We start from the raw sequence: 20,697 nt of genomic DNA on the forward strand, positions 1-20,697 counted from the left end.
GGTGTGCACTGGCTCCTCCCCCTATGACCCTCCTCCAAGCCTCAGTTAGGATACTGTGCCCGGACGAGCGTACACAATAAGGAAGGATTTTGAATCCCGGGTAAGACTCATACCAGCCACACCAATCACACCGTACAACTTGTGATCTGAACCCAGTTAACAGTATGACAACGTAGGAGCCTCTGAACAGACGGCTCACAACAATAACAACCCGATTTCTTTGTAACAATAACTATGTACAAGTATTGCAGACAATCCGCACTTGGGATGGGCGCCCAGCATCCACTACGGACTACGAGAAATAGATTTATCGGTAAGTAAAATCTTATTTTCTCTAACGTCCTAGTGGATGCTGGGGACTCCGTCAGGACCATGGGGATTATACCAAAGCTCCCAAACGGGCGGGAGAGTGCGGATGACTCTGCAGCACCGAATGAGAGAACTCCAGGTCCTCTTTAGCCAGGGAATCAAATTTGTAGAATTTTACAAACGTGTTCTCCCCCGACCACGTAGCTGCTCGGCAGAGTTGTAATGCCGAGACCCCTCGGGCAGCCGCCCAGGATGAGCCCACCTTCCTTGTGGAATGGGCCTTGACAGATTTAGGCTGTGGCAGGCCTGCCACAGAATGTGCAAGTTGAATTGTGCTACAAATCCAACGGGCAATCGTCTGCTTAGAAGCAGGAGCACCCAGCTTGTTGGGTGCATACAGTATAAACAGCGAGTCAGATTTTCTGACTCCAGCCGTCCTTGAAATATATATTTTCAATGCCCTGACAACGTCCAGCAACTTGGAATCCTCCAAATCGCTAGTAGCCGCAGGCACCACAATAGGCTGGTTCAGGTGAAACGCTGACACCACCTTAGGCAGAAAATGAGGACGCGTCCGCAGTTCTGCCCTGTCCGAATGGAAAATCAGATATGGGCTTTTATACGATAAAGCCGCCAATTCTGACACTCTCCTGGCTGAAGCCAGGGCCAGTAGCATGGTTACTTTCCATGTAAGATATTTCAAATCCGCCGATTTGAGTGGCTCAAACCAATGGGATTTGAGAAAATCCAAAACTACATTAAGATCCCACGGAGCCACTGGGGGCACAACCGGGGGCTGTATATGTAGTACTCCTTTTACAAAAGTCTGGACTTCAGGAACTGAAGCCAATTCTTTCTGGAAGAAAATCGACAGGGCCGAAATTTGAACCTTAATGGACCCCAACTTGAGGCCCATAGACAATCCTGTTTGCAGGAAATGTAGGAATCGACCCAATTGAAATTCCTCCGTGGGGGCCTTCCTGGCCTCACACCACGCAACATATTTTCTCCAAATGCGGTGATAATGTTGTGCAGTCACCTCCTTCCTGGCTTTTTCCAGTGTAGGAATGACCTCTTCCGGAATGCCTTTTTCCCTTAGAATTCGGCGTTCAACCGCCATGCCGTCAAACGCAGCCGCGGTAAGTCTTGGAATAGACACGGTCCCTGCTGAAGCAGGTCCCGTCTTAGAGGTAGAGGCCACGGATCATCCGTGAGCATCTCCTGAAGTTCCGGGTACCAAGTTCTTCTTGGCCAATCCGGAGCCACGAGTATCGTTCTTACTCCCCTTTGCCGTATAATTCTCAGTACTTTTGGTATGAGAGGCAGAGTAGGAAACACATACACTGACTGGAACACCCACGGCGTTACCAGAGCGTCCACAGCTATTGCCTGAGGGTCTCTTGACCTGGCGCAATACCTGTCCAGTTTTTTGTTGAGGCGAGACGCCATCATGTCCACCTTTGGTTTTTCCCAACGGTTCACAATCATGTGGAAGACTTCCCGATGAAGTCCCCACTCTCCCGGGTGTAGATCGTGTCTGCTGAGGAAGTCTGCTTCCCAGTTGTCCACTCCCGGAATGAACACTGCTGACAGTGCTATCACATGATCTTCCGCCCAGCGAAGAATCCTTGCAGCTTCTGCCATTGCTCTCCTGTTTCTTGTGCCGCCCTGTCTGTTTACGTGGGCGACTGCCGTGATGTTGTCCGACTGGATCAACACCGGCTGACCCTGAAGCAGGGGTTTTGCCAGGCTTAGAGCATTGTAAATCGCTCTTAGCTCCAGTATATTTATGTGAAGAGACATCTCCAGGTTTGACAATACTCCCTGGAAGTTTCTTCCCTGTGTGACCGCTCCCCAGCCTCTCAGACTGGCATCCGTGGTCACCAGGACCCAGTCCTGTATGCCGAATCTGCGGCCCTCTAACAGATGAGCACTCTGCAACCACCACAGAAGAGACACCCTTGTCCGTGGCGACAAGGTTATCCGCTGATGCATCTGCAGATGCGATCCGGACCATTTGTCCAGCAGATCCCACTGAAAAGTTCGTGCGTGGAATCTGCCGAATGGAATCGCTTCGTAAGAAGCCACCATCTTTCCCAGGACTCTTGTGCATTGATGCACAGACACTTTCCCTGGTTTTAGGAGGTTCCTGACAAGTTCGGATAACTCCGTGGCTTTCTCCTCCGGAAGAAACACCTTTTTCTGAACCGTGTCCAGAATCATTCCCAGGAACAGCAGACGTGTCGTCGGGGTCAATTGAGATTTTGGAAAATTCAGAATCCACCCGTGCTGTTGCAGCACTATTTGGGTTAGTGCTACTACGTCCCCCAGCTGTTCCCTGGACCTTGCCCTTATCAGGAGATCGTCCAAGTAAGGGATAATTAATACGCCTTTTCTTCGTAGAAGAAACATCATTTCGGCCATTACCTTGGTAAAGACCCGAGGTGCCGTGGACAATCCAAACGGCAGCGTCTGAAACTGATAATGACAGTTTTGCACCACGAACCTGAGGTACCCTTGATGTGAAGGGCAAACTGGGACATGCAGGTAAGCATCCTTGATGTCCAGGGACACCATAAAGTCCCCTTCTTCCAGATTCGCTATCACTGCTCTGAGTGACTCCATCTTGAACTTGAATTTTTGTATGTACAGGTTCAAAGATTTCAGATTTAGAATAGGTCTTACCGAGCCGTCCGGCTTCGGTACCACAAATAGTGTGGAATAATACCCCTTTCCCTGTTGTAGGAGGGGTACCTTGACTATCACCTGCTGAGAATACAGCTTGTGAATGGCTTCCAATACCGTCGCCCTGTCTGAGGGAGACGTTGGCAGAGCAGACTTTAGGAACCGGCGAGGGGGAGACTTCTCGAATTCCAACCTGTAACCCTGAGATATTATCTGCAGGATCCAGGGGTCCACCTGTGAGTGAGCCCACTGTGCGCTGAAATTCTTGAGTCGACCCCCCACCGCCCCTGAGTCCGCTTGTAAAGCCCCAACGTCATGCTGAGGGCTTTGCAGAAGCCGGGGGGGGCTTCTGCTCCTGGGAAGAAGCTGCTTGGTGCACTCTCTTACCCTTTCCTTTGCCTCGGGGCAAATATGACTGTCCTTTCGCCCGCTTGTTCCTATAGGAACGAAAGGACTGCGGCTGAAAAGACGGTGTCTTTTTCTGTTGGGAGGGGACCTGAGGTAAAAAGGTGGATTTCCCGGCTGTTGCCGTGGCCACCAAATCCGATAGACCGACCCCAAATAATTCCTCCCCCTTATACGGCAATACTTCCATATGCCGTTTGGAATCCGCATCACCTGACCATTGTCGCGTCCATAAACTTCTTCTGGCAGATATGGACATCGCACTTACTCTCGATGCCAGAGTGCAAATATCCCTCTGTGCATCTCGCATATATAGAAATGCATCCTTTAAATGCTCTATAGTCAGTAAAATACTGTCCCTATCCAGGGTATCAATATTTTCAGTCAGGGAATCCGACCAAACCACCCCAGCACTGCACATCCATGCAGAGGCGATGGCTGGTCGCAGTATAACACCAGTATGAGTGTATATACTTTTCAGGGTAGTTTCCAGCCTCCTATCAGCTGGATCCTTGAGGGCGGCCGTTTCAGGAGACGGTAACGCCACTTGTTTTGATAAGCGTGTGAGCGCCTTATCCACCCTAGGGGGTGTTTCCCAGCGCGCCCTAACCTCTGGCGGGAAAGGATATAATGCCAATAACTTCTTTGAAATTAGCAGTTTTCTATCGGGGTTAACCCACGCTTCATCACACACTTCATTCAATTCGTCTGATTCAGGAAAAACTACAGGTAGTTTTTTCAGACCCCACATAATACCCCTTTTTGTGGTACATGCAGTATCAGAGATATGTAAAGCCTCCTTCATTGCCGTGATCATATAACGTGTGGCCCTACTGGAAAATACGTTTGTTTCTTCACCGTCGACACTAGATTCGGTGTCCGTGTCTGGGTCTGTGTCGACCGACTGAGGTAAAGGGCGTTTTACAGCCCCTGACGGTGTCTGAGACGCCTGGACAGGTACTAACTGGTTTTCAGGCCGTCTCATGTCGTCAACTGATTTTTGTAATGTGCTGACATTATCACGTAATTCCATAAATAAAGCCATCCATTCCGGTGTCGACTCCCTAGGGGGTGACATCACCATTACCGGCAATTGCTCCGCCTCCACACCAACATCGTCCTCATACATGTCGACACACACGTACCGACACACAGCAGACACACAGGGAATGCTCTTATCGAAGACAGGACCCCACAAGCCCTTTGGGGAGACAGAGGGAGAGTTTGCCAGCACACACCCAAGCGCTATAAATATATAGGAACAACCCTATAGAAGTGTTGTCTCCCTTATAGCAGCTTAATATATATCAAAAATGCCAAAAAAAGTGCCCCCCCCTCTCTTTTTTACCCTGTTTCTGTAGTGCAGTGCAGGGGAGAGTCCTGGGAGCCTTCCTCGCAGCGGAGCTGAGCAGGAAAATGGCGCTGTGTGCTGAGGAGATAGGCCCCGCCCCCTATTTCGGCGGGCTCTTCTCCAGAGTTTGTGAGACCTGGCAGGGGTTAAATACATCCATATAGCCCCAAGGGCTATATGTGATGTATTTTTTAGCCAGAACAAGGTATTCTCATTGCTGCCCAGGGCGCCCCCTGCAGCGCCCTGCACCCTCCGTGACCGCTGGTGTGAAGTGTGTGACAACAATGGCGCACAGCTGCAGTGCTGTGCGCTACCTCATGAAGACTGAAAAGTCTTCTGCCGCCGGTTTCTGGACCTCTTCGCTTTTCGGCATCTGTAAGGGGGCCGGCGGCGCGGCTCCGGGACCTAACTCCATGGCTGGGCCTGTGTTCGATCCCTCTGGAGCTAATGGTGTCCAGTAGCCTAAGAAGCCAATCCATCTTGCACGCAGGTGAGTTCACTTCTTCTCCCCTAAGTCCCTCGTTGCAGTAAGCCTGTTGCCAGCAGGACTCACTGAAAATAAAAAACCTAAAAACTTTTTCTAAGCAGCTCTTTAGGAGAGCCACCTAGATTGCACCCTGCTCGGACGGGCACAAAAACCTAACTGAGGCTTGGAGGAGGGTCATAGGGGGAGGAGCCAGTGCACACCACCTGATCCTAAAGCTTTATTTTTGTGCCCTGTCTCCTGCGGAGCCGCTGATCCCCATGGTCCTGACGGAGTCCCCAGCATCCACTAGGACGTTAGAGAAAGGTGTAATACAAAAACCATAAGATATCTCTTAGGACAGGTCCTCTTTGACTAGAGAAAAGAAATGCATTTCTTTGTGCAGTGACGTAGTCTGGGTTTATCTTGCAGAGAGTAAAGAAGTCATGGTTTGATAAATGGGTTTACATTACACTTCTGAATTACATCCTCTGCACTTGGCTGGGATAACATTACAGCAGACTGCAGACATATGTGCACGACCAGGGCGGGTTCCGGGGCTTCTGGCGCCTCGGGCGGCATTAGGGGGCGTGGCTTCATACAGGGGGCGTGGTCAGTTACGCCCCCTGTACTGTTGTAGGATGTGCGGTGCGCGATGACGTCATCACGCACCGCACAGCAAAGGTCCTCTCCACGAAGGTAAACTAGACGCTAAGCGTCTAGTTCCCTTTGTGGAGAGGACCTTTGCTGTGCGGTGCGCGATGACGTCAACGCGCACCGCACATCATTACAGTGAAGGTCCTCTCCAGGAAGGGAAACTAGACGCGTAGCGTCTAGTTTCCCTTCACAGCGGGCAGCCCACGAAGGGAAACTAGACGCATAGCGTCTAGTTTCCCTTCACAGCGGACAGCGACAGTGGATCTTGCCATGGTGCGGCGCCCTCCGTATGGCGCCGGCGCCCTCCGGAAGGCGGCGCCCCGGGCAAAAGTCCTGCTGGCCCGTGGCAAGATCCGCTACTGGGCACGACACAGTGCAGACAGTGTTCTGCTGGCGTACAGACTACTGCCAAGACTTCAAACGGAAACGATGTCTGATGTACAGAAAATAATCGGGTAGTGATTATACTCAGTGAGGTTCCTCAGCTTAATTATGGGGGTCATTCCGAGTTGTTCGCTCGGTAAAAATCTTCGCATCGCAGCGATTTTCCGCTTAATGCGCATGCGCAATGTCCGCACTGCGACTGAGCCAAGTAAATTTGCTATGCACTTTGGAATTTTACTCACGGCATTTTCATCGTTCTGGCGATCGTAATGTGATTGACAGGAAATGGGTGTTACTGGGCGGAAACAGGCCGTTTTATGGGCGTGTGGGAAAAAACGCTACCGTTTCCGGAAAAAACGCAGGAGTGGCTGGAGAAACGGGGGAGTGTCTGGGCGAACGCTGGGTGTGTTTGTGACGTCAAACCAGGAACGACAAGCAGTGAACTGATCGCAGATGCCGAGTAAGTCTGGAGCTACTCAGAAACTGCTACGAGGTGTGTAATCGCAATATTGCGAATACATCGTTCGCAATTTTAAGATGCTAAGATTCACTCCCAGTAGGCGGCGGCTTAGCATGAGCAAATCTGCTAAAATTCACTTGCGAGCGAACAACTCGGAATGACCCCCTATGTCCTCTGTTCTGCATTATCTCCGCATGCAAACACCTACACACACGTTATCCAGCAAGCCCTGCCCTAGAGAATATCCACACACTGTAACATGTACGTTATCTTTATCATGTTTTTTGTGTTATCCTTCTCATTTATATTGTGTGTGTTTTGTCAAAGGGAAGAAAAACTTCTTTGTTCTCTTATTTCTTTCAATTAGTACTTAAAAAGGTTTTTTTATTATATACCCCAACTTATAATATGAGGAATTGTAAATCTTTGGTATAAAAGTTACTGCTGCCTCCTAGTGGAAATAAACCCTCACTTTAACATTACTAATCTGTCTGGGAATATGAGACTTCGATTAGAAAATATACTATTGCCGTAATCCTCAAACCCAATACACCAGACTTTGACAGCCTATTATCAGTTTGGAACTTACATTTTGAGAGAATGCCGTTTCCCAGTAAAAATAATAAACATTCAATACCAAAAAAAAAAATAATAATAATAATAATAATAATAATAATAATACACCATCTCAAACTATTATATTTCCATCTGTTTATCAGCTCTAGTACAAGCCAAACTTCAAGAAGACACATATGTGAACTGCGCTCTACTGAACCCAAGAAATAATAAAAATAATTATGTGCATTATAGTCTGAGCGAGTCCAAATAAAATAAGGTGCATTAATTAGTCAAATACATACTAAACAGAATAAAACATAATAATTTCACATCTAAAGAGAGGAATTACACTTCTATCGCCGCCCAATCTCCCGACAGCAGATCGCAGGGGCGTTATAAAATTGATGCCATTTATCATGTCCATTAGTGTCACGTTTAGCTGCATTAAGCAGCTAAACCCGACTAAACTAATGGGCACAATCGTGAAAAGGGCAGTTTAGGTGCCCAACGGTGGTATGCTGACCGCTGGCATCGCGATCGCCAGTCAATTGACTACACCTCGACTGCAGGTTTTTTTTTTTTCCATCAATAGTTTTTATTGAAATTTTTTGCATTGCAAACAGGGGTACAAAAAGGAAAAAGGAAGGGAGGGGGAAGTAGGTACATACGCATATAAGAAAGCGCTTTAACAGACATATGCAGACAATTCAAAGTCGATCACACCAATACATTGTAAGGCAAACAAAAAATAAGTAATGGAGGTGGCAGGGCGGCAATGGGCTTGAAGTAAATATAACACAAATACAAATAGGGGGTCCTTGCTGTTTTAGGGGGGGGGGGGGAGGGGGCCACATCAGCCGATGTGCTGGGGGGTGATTGTACAGGGGTTCGGGGAGGTAGTATCAATGCAGCACCCTCACCCTCCGTGGTAAATAGATGCCAAGGCATCCAGTGCACAAATGGAGATTTGGCAGTGAAGGAGTATGGGATGTGTTCAGTCTCCATCAAGAAGTGCAGCTGTATTTTGTGTATCACCTTCAACACTGGAGGTGGTGTGGGTTGTTTCCAGTTTTGGGCTAAAGCCGCACGTGCGGCGAGGCAGATGTGGCCTAGGACATAATGTAGATGTACCCCCATGCTTCGCGGGTATATATTCAATAGAGCTATAAGCGGGGAGGGGGAGAGGTCGAGGTTCAGGACTTTGTTGATAAGGCCAAATACCTCTGTCCAGTACCCTTGGATATGGGGGCAAGACCAAAAAATATGGAAGAGGTGGCCAACCTCTCCGCATAGGCGCCAACAAAACTTCGAACATGCCGACCAGATCGTATGTAGCCTTTCCGGTGTGAGGTACAGTCTGTGGAGTAGCTTAACGTGCATTTCGGAGTGATTCAGGCATTTAGACATAGTGAAGGATGACATAAAAATGTGTTGCCACTGAGAATCTTGGAGAACACATCCCACATCCGCCTCCCACCTGACTTGGGCTCTAGATTTAGAAACAGGGAGTAGTGAGAGTAATGTTTTATACCAGAAGGAAATCTCCCCTCTGGAAGTAGCGTTAGAAAATCGGCCTGTGACTTGCAGGATATCATGTGATGGTAGGGAGGGGGAGAGGTGGAGGCTAGTCCACCAGTGCTGTATTTGATAATATCGAAGCCTCTCAGTGTCTGGTAGAGAGAAGCGTCTCTGGATATCAGAAAAAGAGGCGAATACGGACCCATTAAACAAGTCTCCCAGGACCTCCATCCCTCTAGACCTCCAGCCCGCCAGGCCAAGATTAGGGACTAGAGCGGCTACCGTTCGTAGTGAAATCAGAGAGAGATTATGAAAGGAAGGGGATATGGCCGCAGTCAGTTTGTCCCAAATCTGGAGTGTGGCACGGGTAGAGGGGAGGATATTTAAGCACTGTGGGCGAAGGGGCCCAGGAATCCAAAAAAGATCCTTCAAGGGAAAACGGGGGCAGGCTGCCTCCTCCAGACACGTCCACTCCGGACATACATCTTTGTAAAATTCTTTAATCTGGGCAAGAAGGGAGGCCTCTTGGTACAGTGATAAATTGGGCATATCTAGGCCACCGGCTCTCCTTGGTAGCGACATCCTTGCGCGAGCAAGTTTAGGCGGGCGCGAAGACCATATATAGTTAGTGAGGATTGTAGTGGCCTTATCTAGGTACTTTTTAGGGAAGATAAAAGGGATAGTTCGGAACAAGAACATTAACTTAGGGAGCAGCGACATTTTAAAGGCGGCCAGACGGCCCAACCAAGAAACTTCATAGTTGAGCCATGATTTGGTGAACATCTGGAGGGAGGACAGCAGAGGAGGGAGATTGACATCAAATACAGAGGAGGTAGATGGGGGAATAAGAATACCAAGGTATAGTATCGAGGATGTTTTCCAGTTATACGGATACTTAGTGCGTAATAGGGGCAAGGAGTTAGAGAGATTGATGGGCAGAGCATCCGTCTTAGAGGCATTTAGTTTATAATACGATGCTGCAGAGTAGCTATCTAAAACAGTATGCAGATGAGGGAGAGTTGTGGCTGGGTCTGTTACGAATAGGAGAACATCGTCTGCGAACAGACATAGTTTATGTGACGTGGTGCCTAATCGCAGTCCAGGGAACTGTGGGTCCGCTCGTAGCCTAGCTGCCAGTGGTTCAATGGCTAGCACGAATATGAGAGGGGAGAGGGGGCAGCCCTGGCGGGTGCCATTATAGATTGGAAAAGGGTGAGATAAAAAAACCATTACTAAATACCCGGGCCGTCGGGGAGCTATACAGGGCTAATATCGAGGAGAGGATGCGATCGCGCAGGCCGAATTTGGCTAGGACTTCTCGCATATAAGACCAGTTTAAACGATCAAAGGCCTTCTCTGCATCCAAAGATAGCAGAAGGAGACCTTGCTCGGGGGTTAGGGAATCAACAAGATTAAAGACCCGGCGTGTATTATCGGACGCCTGTCTTCCCGGGATAAAACCAACTTGGTCCGGATATATCAGGGAGGGGAGGAGGGCGTTCAGCCGAGAGGCTATTAATTTAGCGTATATTTTAATATCCCCATTCAGTAACGCAATGGGACGATAGTTTTGGCAAGAGGTCACATCTTTGCCCGGTTTAGGGATCGTGACATTACGCGCCTCGAGCATCTCCTGAGGGAGGGTGCCCTGCGAGGTAATATCGGTGTAGACCGCCACTAAAGAGGGAGCTAGAAGGTCCTGGAACGAAACATAAAAGTCATTAATAAAGCCATCCGGGCCCGGTGCCTTACCCTGAGGGAGGGACTTGATCACTTGGAGGGTTTCTGATAAGGACCATGGGGCATTCAGCAATGCTAATTGATCGTCTGAAATATTTGGGAGGGTTAAATCCGCTAAGAAGGAGTTGATAGAGGAAGGGGTAGGTTGTGGGGTGTCAGGATCTGCCGAGAGGTTATAGAGATGGGAGTAGAAGTTAGCAAACTGATTCGCTATCTCCCCCGGGTTAGAAATTTTGGTGCCTGTGGGGGATATAATGAGCTTGATTCTATTCCTAGCCTGCTGAGCCCTAAGCTTCCGGGCAAGCATTTTCCCCGGCCTGTTCCCCGCTAGATAAAACTTATGACGTATCCTATTTAGTGAAGCCTGGGTGCGCGCCATTAGCATTGTCTGAAGTTGGGACCTAATATCTACTAACTGCTTCTGTAAAGATTTCGTAGGTCTAGATTGGTTTTTGTCCTCTAAGTCCTTTAGTTTGAGTTCCAAATCGGTCTGGCGTTGTAAATTAAGTTTCTTGAGCTGTGCTCCCGCCTGAATCACCGCTCCCCGGATGACAGCTTTAAGTGCGCACCAGAAGTTCAGGGTGGACGTGTCTGAAGGAGAATTAAACTCCAAATAGGATGATATACTGTCAGCTATGATTTTTTTTTAAACTGGGTTGGACAGCAAATGGGGAGAGAGTCTCCAAGGACGGGGGGGGGGGGGGGGGCAGTGTTGGCTGGCTAGACTCCATTTAAGAATCAGCGGGGCGTGGTCTGACCAAGTTATAGGGAGAATATCTAAAGATCTGGCGAACTGGAGGGTCCATTTGTCCGAAAATATAAAATCGATACGGGAGTAAGAATTGTGGACAGGGGAATAATAAGTGTACTCCCGTCCTGTGGGGTTTTGCCCTCGCCAAATGTCATAGAGATCAAATTCAGCCAAGAGGTTACGAAAGGCTAAGGAAGGGGCGTTGGGGGGGACTGAAGTGGCGGGAGAGGTCCTGGGAGACCTGTCCAGCTTAGGGTCAAGGACTAAATTAAAATCCCCCATGAGCAAAAGGGAGCCCTTGCGAATCTTATGAATAGTTACACATAACTTTCGGATAAAGGCAACTTGGTGTGAGTTCGGGGCATATGCAGAGACCAGAGTTACCGGTTTTTCGTTTAAAAGGCCGCTCAGTATAAGATACCGGCCGTTTTTATCCGCTATCTGAGAGTGTAGAGTGAAGGAGATGGAGTCTCTAAATAATATGGCCACACCGTTCCTCTTAAAAGGGCCATTGGCGAAATAACCTAGAGGGAATTTGCGATCTTTGAAAATAGGGGGTGCAATAGATGAAAAGTGTGTCTCCTGCAGGGCAACAATATCAGCTTTATTCTTAGTAAAATAACCCAGAGCCAGTCTACGCTTATTGGGGGAATTCAGCCCCTTAACATTCATGGATAATACCCGAACCATCGGAGCAAGCTAATGTACGTTGTGAGAGGTGAAGGGTCTTGACGCCTACCCAAATAGAATTGTCTCGAGCAGCGAGTACCTACATCATAAAACTGGGGGTGGGTGGGGGGAGGGGGGGCACAGGGAGGTGGGGGGGAAGGAAAAAACCAAAACGACCCAGTATATCGGGTCGGCATAACCACTGCAAGGGAGGTAAAAAAGTGCAGTAGTATATTACCAGGGGGGAACATGTGGCCTAGCGCCACCACCCATGAAACTGAACAGAGAAAAAAAACCAAGAGCAAGCAGAAGTAAATATGCTTACCAGCAGTACACATGAGAGCACATGGAAAATTATATAAAAAAAAGAAAAAAAAAAGACAGATATACATAAACTCAGATATAAAATGAGAGGCTGGTACACCATTATCACGACATCACATAGGACAACTCACGTGACCTTATCATGAACAATGGCGCAGTCAATTCTGTAGTAACGGTATCAGAAACAGTTCAACTTGAGAACCTAAGCTGGATATATCAACGTCATGCGGTGACCAATTCTGAGCGGATGGTGGGCTGTTTCTTGGATCCAGGGGGTAGTGTAACAGAGATATCCCACTCCGCCAATAATTTGACTCCCGTCTCCAATGAAGTCACTGTGTAAGACTTGTTTTCATGCGAGATGACAAGCTTCACTGGAAAGCCCCATCTGTACGTGATGTCTTGGTCGCGAAATGCCAGAGTGACGGGAAGGAATACTGTCGCAGGGTCCAGGAATCTCAGTGTTTTCTGCAGCTTGCAGCAGCTTCCCTTGTAATATCCAAGATGGCCGCCGCAGCTCTCTCAGTTTGTGTGAGTCTCACACTCTTCCTCCACTTTCAGGGGTCCCCACAGCTCATAGCCCCACAGGGTAGCCTCCCTAGAGGTCAGGGGGGTAATCTGGGAGGATCCAGAGGCTCCGGGGGGGGTCCGCGACTCTTTCCGGCGCCGCGGCTCCGCCGTGGAGCTCAAAACGCGGGCGCCGGGAGTACGCGAGTCCCCGGCTTCTGGCTAGTCCTAGGCCGCAACCTGCGGGAGCCGTAAAAACAGCTCCCCGGCGGACACTGCTGGGTATAGGAGGCTGCAGGTGGACTGGGGAGCCTCCGGAGGTGGGTTGGGATGGCCCAGGTGGATCTCTTAAAGATGTTTAAAAGGCCAGGAGAGAGGAGTGCAGCAGAAGCTGTACTCTAAATGACCATCCCTGTGTCCAATGGACAAAGAGATTACAGTATCCATTGTGTTAGGTTTTGGAAGAATTGTATAAAGAGAGCCTGCTGCAGGCCTGGTCAGACACAAGACTCACAAAGTTATCTATCTAGATGACGGAGGACCAGGCTGGGTAGCGCGGCGAAATCCAAACAAGTATGTAACATTGACTGTAGCCATTATTCTGTTGTATTGTATTGTTTATATTGTAACGCCCTTTCAGCAATAATACGCTGTGGTGTCGGAACCCAGTGGTTTAACTACAAACTGGTGTCGTGTCTTCCTTTCCCTGCTAAGGTTTAAAGTGTATTACTATCGCATTGCATTGCTGTAAAAGGTTTAAAATGTATCTCTGGGTGTGTACGCGCTGCGTGTACTTTGTACCGTCAGCGCGGCATGTGTACGCAAAGTCCGTACACTGTACGGGACTCTGTACGCAAACAGTGTACAATGTACGTAGGGTGTGTATTAAGTTTAGCGGCCGCAGCGGCTTCATGGTTAAGTGTATTTGAAGTGTGTATAAGGTATAGCTTTTCATTCCTGCATATAAAACGGCATTATCACGCCTTAATGTGCTATACTAATACTAAGCATTTAGCACACTATTAGCAAATGAACTCAAACTTTGGAAAGCAGTACCCAAGCATGGGACTTGCTACCTGTGACGGAGCATCTACGTCACAGCAGGAAGCTCGCTCCATATTGCACTAAAAAGATACAATTGTCATTTTTATTATACTCAACATGACCAGTCCTGCACCTTTTCACACATTTGAATCTCCCCCACGGACTCTATTAATGAAGTGCAAAGAAAACATTCCCTTAGATCTCTCCTTTTATTAAAGTCTCCAATTTCTAGTTGTGTTTGCCTAAGAAATATCTATCATTTAGAGAACATTTTGTAGTGTATGGCAATCAATAAAGCATTATATCATTTACACAATGTAGAGTAGAATGGTTTACGGTTGTATCAAAGTTGAGCGTTGTTGGGTCCTAGCGTGTTTTACGCACAGTGGCCGCTTGTTTCTAGAAATGGGTTTTGTTTTTCGTTTTGACACAAAGACTGTAATCAATCTTCTCTTAATATAGCAATTAGGATATTTCCCATAAGGAATAGACATTGGATGCTGTCATCATTACAGCTTGTCGGCCATTTCCCGGTCCTGGTCCCTGGTGTAATAGTCGCAGCATTTATTAGCAGGCATTAATAATAACATACTCTAGAAGTCAATACTTCCAAACATCATATTATGATAATTATACGCTCTATTCATGTCTACACATACAGATCAGCAATATTCAGTAAAAGCCACAAGTGCTAAAAGGAAAAAGCAAATACCAACGCTATTGACAATTTTTTTACATTTACAACTTGGGGAATAAGAGACGTACAGCTTTGTTCAAATATCATCACATCAGCATGCACATTATGCTGCAACCCAGACAGACAATAAAGGTGATTTCAGGACACAAATTGGATACAGTTGTTATTATTACTATTTAAACGGTGTTCCAAAGTGCAGGAAACCTTTACAAGGCAAACATACAAACATTTCACAGTATCAAGCAGTAAAATAACAGCACAGGCTGGGTAGGGCAGATAACGGGGCAGGCAACTCACTAGTAGGAGCTTATATTGTAAGGTTGCCGAGTGGGAATCAGTTGAGGGCTCAATGATCCTGTGCCCAACATATGGGCTAGCAAACACTCAATCAATGAGATGTAAAAATATAATCTTTTTTCTTCTTCTTCAAAATACTCTTATTATGGTATAAGAAAGTAAAGAATTTGGCGCCAGCATGACATCAGTGGTCACATGACCGCAACTACCAATAATGGAGAGAGATGGCTGCACATGGCAGAGAAGCAGACTACGTACAGATGGAGCCCTGCTCATCTATCCCCTTAATAGGATTAATTGAGCCAGTGCTGTCAGACTTAGGGGTCATTCCGAGTTGATCGCTCGATAGCAGTTTTTAGCAGCCGTGCAAACGCATTGTCGCCGCCCACCGGGGAGTGTATTTTCACTTTGCAGAAGTGCGAACGCCTGTGCAGGAGAGCGCCTGCAAAATCTTTTGGTGCAAAACAAGAACAGCCCTGTAGTTACTCTTCCTGTGCGTTGATTCTAACAACGGAGGGACGGCTTTTGACGTCACACACCCGCCCAGCGTTCGCCCAGCCACGCCTGCATTTTTATCGACACGCCTGCGTTTTTCTAAGCACTCCCTGAAAATGGTCAGTTGCCACCCAGAAACGCCCACTTTATGTCAATCTTCCTGCGTTCGGCCATGCGACTGGAATCTTCGTTAGACTGTGTACAAAGTTACAAACCCACGATGCTCATTGTACCCGTACGACGCGCCTGCGCATTGCGGTGCATACGCATGCACAGAAATGCAGATTTTTAGCCTCATCGCTGCGCTGCGAACAACGGCAGCTAGCGATCAACTCGGAATGACCCCCTTAATCCCCTGCTGAATTTAGGGGTGGGGATTTGCACCCCCCTCCTCTCTGTCTGTTGTTTGTCTGTGACCCCTCCCCCTTCCAGCACCTGATATATAATTATCTCCAGGTATGATTGAGCAACTGCCAAATTGTTTGTCCCCTGCTGTAATGACTGAATCCCCTGCTGTATTGTTCTCTCTGTATTGTATTGCAGCTGAGAACAATAGATGAAAGGCTTATGCTAATAAGCCTTGGTGCACCATGGCACACCAGAAAAGGCTAGATGAGCGAGGCTCCATCTGTAGGTGGGTGCCGGAGAGTAAAATACCAGCACCCACCCATGAAAGAGCCGTGCCTGCCTGGGGAAAACCAACACTGCCGGACCCACAGTTAGAAGCTGGGATCTGGTGCATTGTGACAAAAACTTTGCAAGTAGTGGCAAATACACAGTGGAGTCACATTATTATGACCACCTCCTACATTTGGCGTCGGCAGTGCGGAGTCCATGAAGTACATAATGGGATGTGCACCGGCTTGGTGGGTATATAAGGTGTGCGATAGGCCGTCTGCACACATATCACTCGTTGCTGTCATGGGTAAAAGGGGCGATTTATCAAAGTTGTAATAAGGGATGATTATCGGCTTTCGGGCCACGGGTGGCGGTATCTCTGACACAGCGCAGTGTGTGAACTGTTCGCGTGCTGCTGTGGTGAAGGTGTATCGTGACTGGACAAATGCCACCATAGTAAATAACCGACGTGGAAACTGCGGAGCACCACGTGCCCTTGATGTGACAGATGCACGTGGCTACGATGGTGTGTGAGGGCCGCCCGACGCGCTACAGTGGAGCAGCTCATCATCAAAATAAACTTGCGGGCTACCAGACGTCTGTGTAAAATGACAGTTCAGCAAACGTCTAGCTGCTGTCCGTGCTGCACACGGCGGTTACTCTGGCTTTTAGCTGGTCGTCATGTGACTCGACCGTGTATCAGAAACACAGAATTAATATTGTATGCAGTTTTCCGGATAAACAGCACTAACAAGTAACAACAACAATTAACCGTTAACAATACTCACTTGGGGCCACAGGTCTATGATCCATCCATTGAGATAGATCAGATACAACAACAGGACGGAGTGATGATTACAGAGGGAATGTGGGTATGTGGGGATAGAGGAAAATGGGGATGTGGTCCACCAATAGCACACTACAATGCCTTGAGACAGAAAAGGTGTAGGAGTAGGATGACTAGTCTCTGTACACTGCACTTAACAAGTGGAACCCTCTCCTTCGAAGTCCACAAATTGTTGCCTTCTCTCCTCTCCATCTTCATGTTGCTGTCACTTATCACTCTTCGGGTCCAGTGTTATCGTACAGGTTCTGGATACCTGCGCTCACCCTCTATTTGGTGTTTGTATGTGAGAAATTATGTATCTCTATGATCTGTAAATACCTTTATAAGTCACAATGCTTAGTATAACAGATGGTACAATAATTCATATATAATTGATGATATTGTGATTACACATAAATGCCCTTATTTGCAAATAGTAACATCCATATTGTGTGAACATCCGATGTATCGGGAAATTAAACACAAGATGAAATAAAATATGGTATTGCCGCTTGATGAATATAAAAAAAAAAAAAAAATCTTGTGAGAAAAGGAGTATCTTTGTTCCAGATATATAAGTCAGTCTTTATCTGAAGGGATTTCCTTTCCCCTCAGTGTGAGTCTAAACAGTGTGCCCAGAGGCGGTTCTTTTGTCAATAATTGATCGTAGGTGGAGGTCGTGTTCTGGGAGGCCGGCGTCCCGGCCTGCCAGGTGCAACTTACCCTCACGATGTGATGTTTAGTTCTCTTTGTTCACTCTATGGTGAGTGATGATGTGGCCACTTGCGCTGTTTCCGCCCCCGGTGGTGCTCCTCAGCAGACAGGGCTGGAAGCCTTCCTGGCTCTGCTGCTAGGCTGCCGGGTCCCGCCGGAAGCCGCACTGAACAACCGTAAGTTGCGTTGCCGCAACGCTCCGCTTCTTCCTATGTCCTGTGCGGTCTCAACGGCCGCTCCACTCGCCGGTCGGCGAGGAGTCTTGTGGATGTAGTTTGCGGTGATGTGCTGGCAAGCTTGAGGTGTCTGCATGGATCTAATACCAACGCGTTTCGGCCGCAACTGGCCTTCTTCAAGGATTCAGAGTGCTGTCCCATGGGGTTCTTTTATTGGTAAAAGAACCCCATGGGACAGCACTCTGAATCCTTGAAGAAGGCCAGTTGCGGCCGAAACGCGTTGGAAACAGATCCATGCAGACACCTCAAGCTTGCCAGCACATCACCGCAAACTACATCCACAAGACTCTTCGCCGGCCGGCGAGTGGAGCGGCCGTTGAGACCGCACAGGACATAGGAAGAAGCGGAGCGTTGCGGCAACGCAACTTCCGGTTGTTCAGTGCGGCTTCCGGCGGGACCCGGCAGCCTAGCAGCAGAGCCAGGAAGGCTTCCAGCCCTGTCTGCTGAGGAGCACCACCGGGGACGGATACAGCGCAAACAGCGCAAGTGACCACATCATCACTCACCATAGAGTGAACAAAGAGAACTAAACATCACATCGTGAGGGTAAGTTGCACCTGGCAGGCCGGGACGCCGGCCTCCCAGAACACGACCTCCACCTACGATCAATTATTGACAAAAGAACCGCCTCTGGGCACACTGTTTAGACTCACACTGAGGGGAAAGGAAATCCCTTCAGATAAAGACTGACTCCTATATATCTGGAACAAAGACACTCCTTTTCTCACAAGATTTTTTTTTTTTTTTGATATTCATCTATCGGCAATACCATATTTTATTTCATCTTGTGTTTAATTTCCCGATACATCGGATGTTCACACAATATGCATGTTACTATTTGCAAATAAGGGCATTTATGTGTAATCACAATATCATCAATTATATATGAATTATTGTACCATCTGTTATACTAAGCATTGTGACTTATAAAGGTATTTACAGATCATAGAGATACATCATTTCTCACATACAAACACCAAACAGAGGGTGAGCGCAGGTATCCAAAACCTGTACGATAACACTAGCCCTAGAGTCTGGACAACTCTCCAGATACCAGCAGCCCCCTTGAACAGGATACACATACTGTGCGCTCCACGCAAACCCCTTGATTTCACTCTTCGGGTCCAGTCTCCAAGTTGCTAAGCAGCTTTGTAGATAACTCACTTATTTTCGACTCTTTAGATTCTGACATTTACTACGCCAACACCATTGTCTCTCCCGCCACAAAACTTCTTTCACTTACTTCCTCCATTGGTCTTCCTCTCCCACCCACTGAGCTGGACACGCACTTAACATCTTCTTCTCTGACATCTGGTTCATCTCTAGTGTCTCCAACTCAGTCTTCCCATTCCCAGACTACAATCTCATCTCCTTTATCAAAACCTTACCTCATGATTTCCTCCTTGTACCCAAATTAACATATCCAATTAAATGCTTTCAACATAGGGGGTAATTCCAAGTTGATCGCAGCAGGAATTTTGTTAGCAGTTGGGCAAAACCATGTGCACTGCAGGGGAGGCAGATATAACATGTGCAGAGAGAGTTAGATTTGGGTGTGGTGTGTTCAATCTGCAATCTAATTTGCAGTGTAAAAATAAAGCAGCCAGTATTTACCCTGCACAGAAACAAAATAACCCACCGAAATCTAACTCTTTCTGCACATGTTATATCTGCCTCCCCTGCAGTGCACATGGTTTTGCCCAACTGCTAACAAAATTCCTGTTGCGATCAACTTGGAATTACCCCCATAGCCAAAGTCTCATTTCCACTACAGTAAAATTTACTCCTCACTCCTCTTTTTTTATAAACAGCATGAGTATTATGGCACCAATAAAAATAATCTAATACAATGAATAACCACTAAAACAACGACATAGCACAGTTAACTTTTAGTTACAACAACAAAGAAAGTAAAAAAAGGGGGGGGGGAAAGGAGTCTGGCTCCATATTACTAGTAATGTAAGTATTAGTGAAACAGAGCTCCACTACAGAGGTCAGGTCATGTAGAATAACTTAAGCATTAGTGTGTGTGTGTGTGTGTGTGTGTGTGTGTGTGTGTGTGTGTGTGTGTGTGTGTGCGCGTGTGTGTGTGTTGGGGGGGGGGGGGGGGGGGGGGGTTTGGAGGTAGGCAGCTATAGACCAACAGCAGAAAAAGTAAGGCAAACAGTAAACACAACTAGGTGAAAGCACATACCTACTTTCCCGGAAGGTCCTAGTGAAGTGGGCAGGTTGGGGGGATAACAGGAAATTGCGGAATGGTGGGGGGGCACAGAGAGGGAGGGCAATATGATGCAACTCACATTTTGCTGTGACAGGGCCAGGGACTAGTGGTGTATGAAACCCAGCTCCAACCCGGAGTGGTCATCTGCATCTCCTCTCTGGACTTCTCCCGGAGCGGATAAATGAAAAGTCGGCAAGTATGGGACAGGGCAATAGTTGTCTCAACAGAAACCAGTCAGTAGACTAAACTAAAATCAAGACCGCTTCCTATTTACTGGTGGGTGTGGAAGAACTGCTAGTTAGCACATAAAAGCAGATTCCCCCCCTTTCAATATTCTTGAGAGAAGCACATCTATCAAATTAGAGCAAATCCAAAAGCTCAGACTGTACCATGTCTCAGGTTGGAAGGAAGAGAAGATCCACTTGATACAGATTGCCTTTATAGCTACTAAGGTTGTCAAAAGTGGTACGCATTCTCTGTCAGGCATCTGGGGCTACCAGGTGTCAAACGAGGCAAAGAGAAGTCCTGTATAGTCCCAAGGTAAGTGCACCTGAAGCAAAGGATCTATGAAGGAGAGCAGTTTGCGCAAATTGGTAATATTTGGTATTATTCGGATAAAACCATATAACATGCCCAAATGTAGCATGTGCTTCATCAGCCCCTATGTGCTTTCACTACGCCAGAGAGACAATGATTAAATATGGATCTCCTGCAATACTGCTGAACTAAGGGGCTTCCGAGCTACCTCTGCCGTGTCCAACACACTGG

At 47.6% G+C, this 20,697-nt stretch overlaps 1 protein-coding gene across 3 annotated transcripts in view; it reads right to left on the reverse strand.

Annotated features, from left to right (window-relative positions):
- SLC36A4 (solute carrier family 36 member 4) overlaps positions 1-20,697 on the reverse strand; it is a 588,683-nt gene that overhangs the window by 17,757 nt on the left and 550,229 nt on the right. The window lies entirely within an intron of this gene.

This window comes from Pseudophryne corroboree, chromosome 2, assembly GCF_028390025.1.
Source record: "Pseudophryne corroboree isolate aPseCor3 chromosome 2, aPseCor3.hap2, whole genome shotgun sequence".
Lineage (NCBI taxonomy): Eukaryota > Metazoa > Chordata > Amphibia > Anura > Myobatrachidae > Pseudophryne > Pseudophryne corroboree.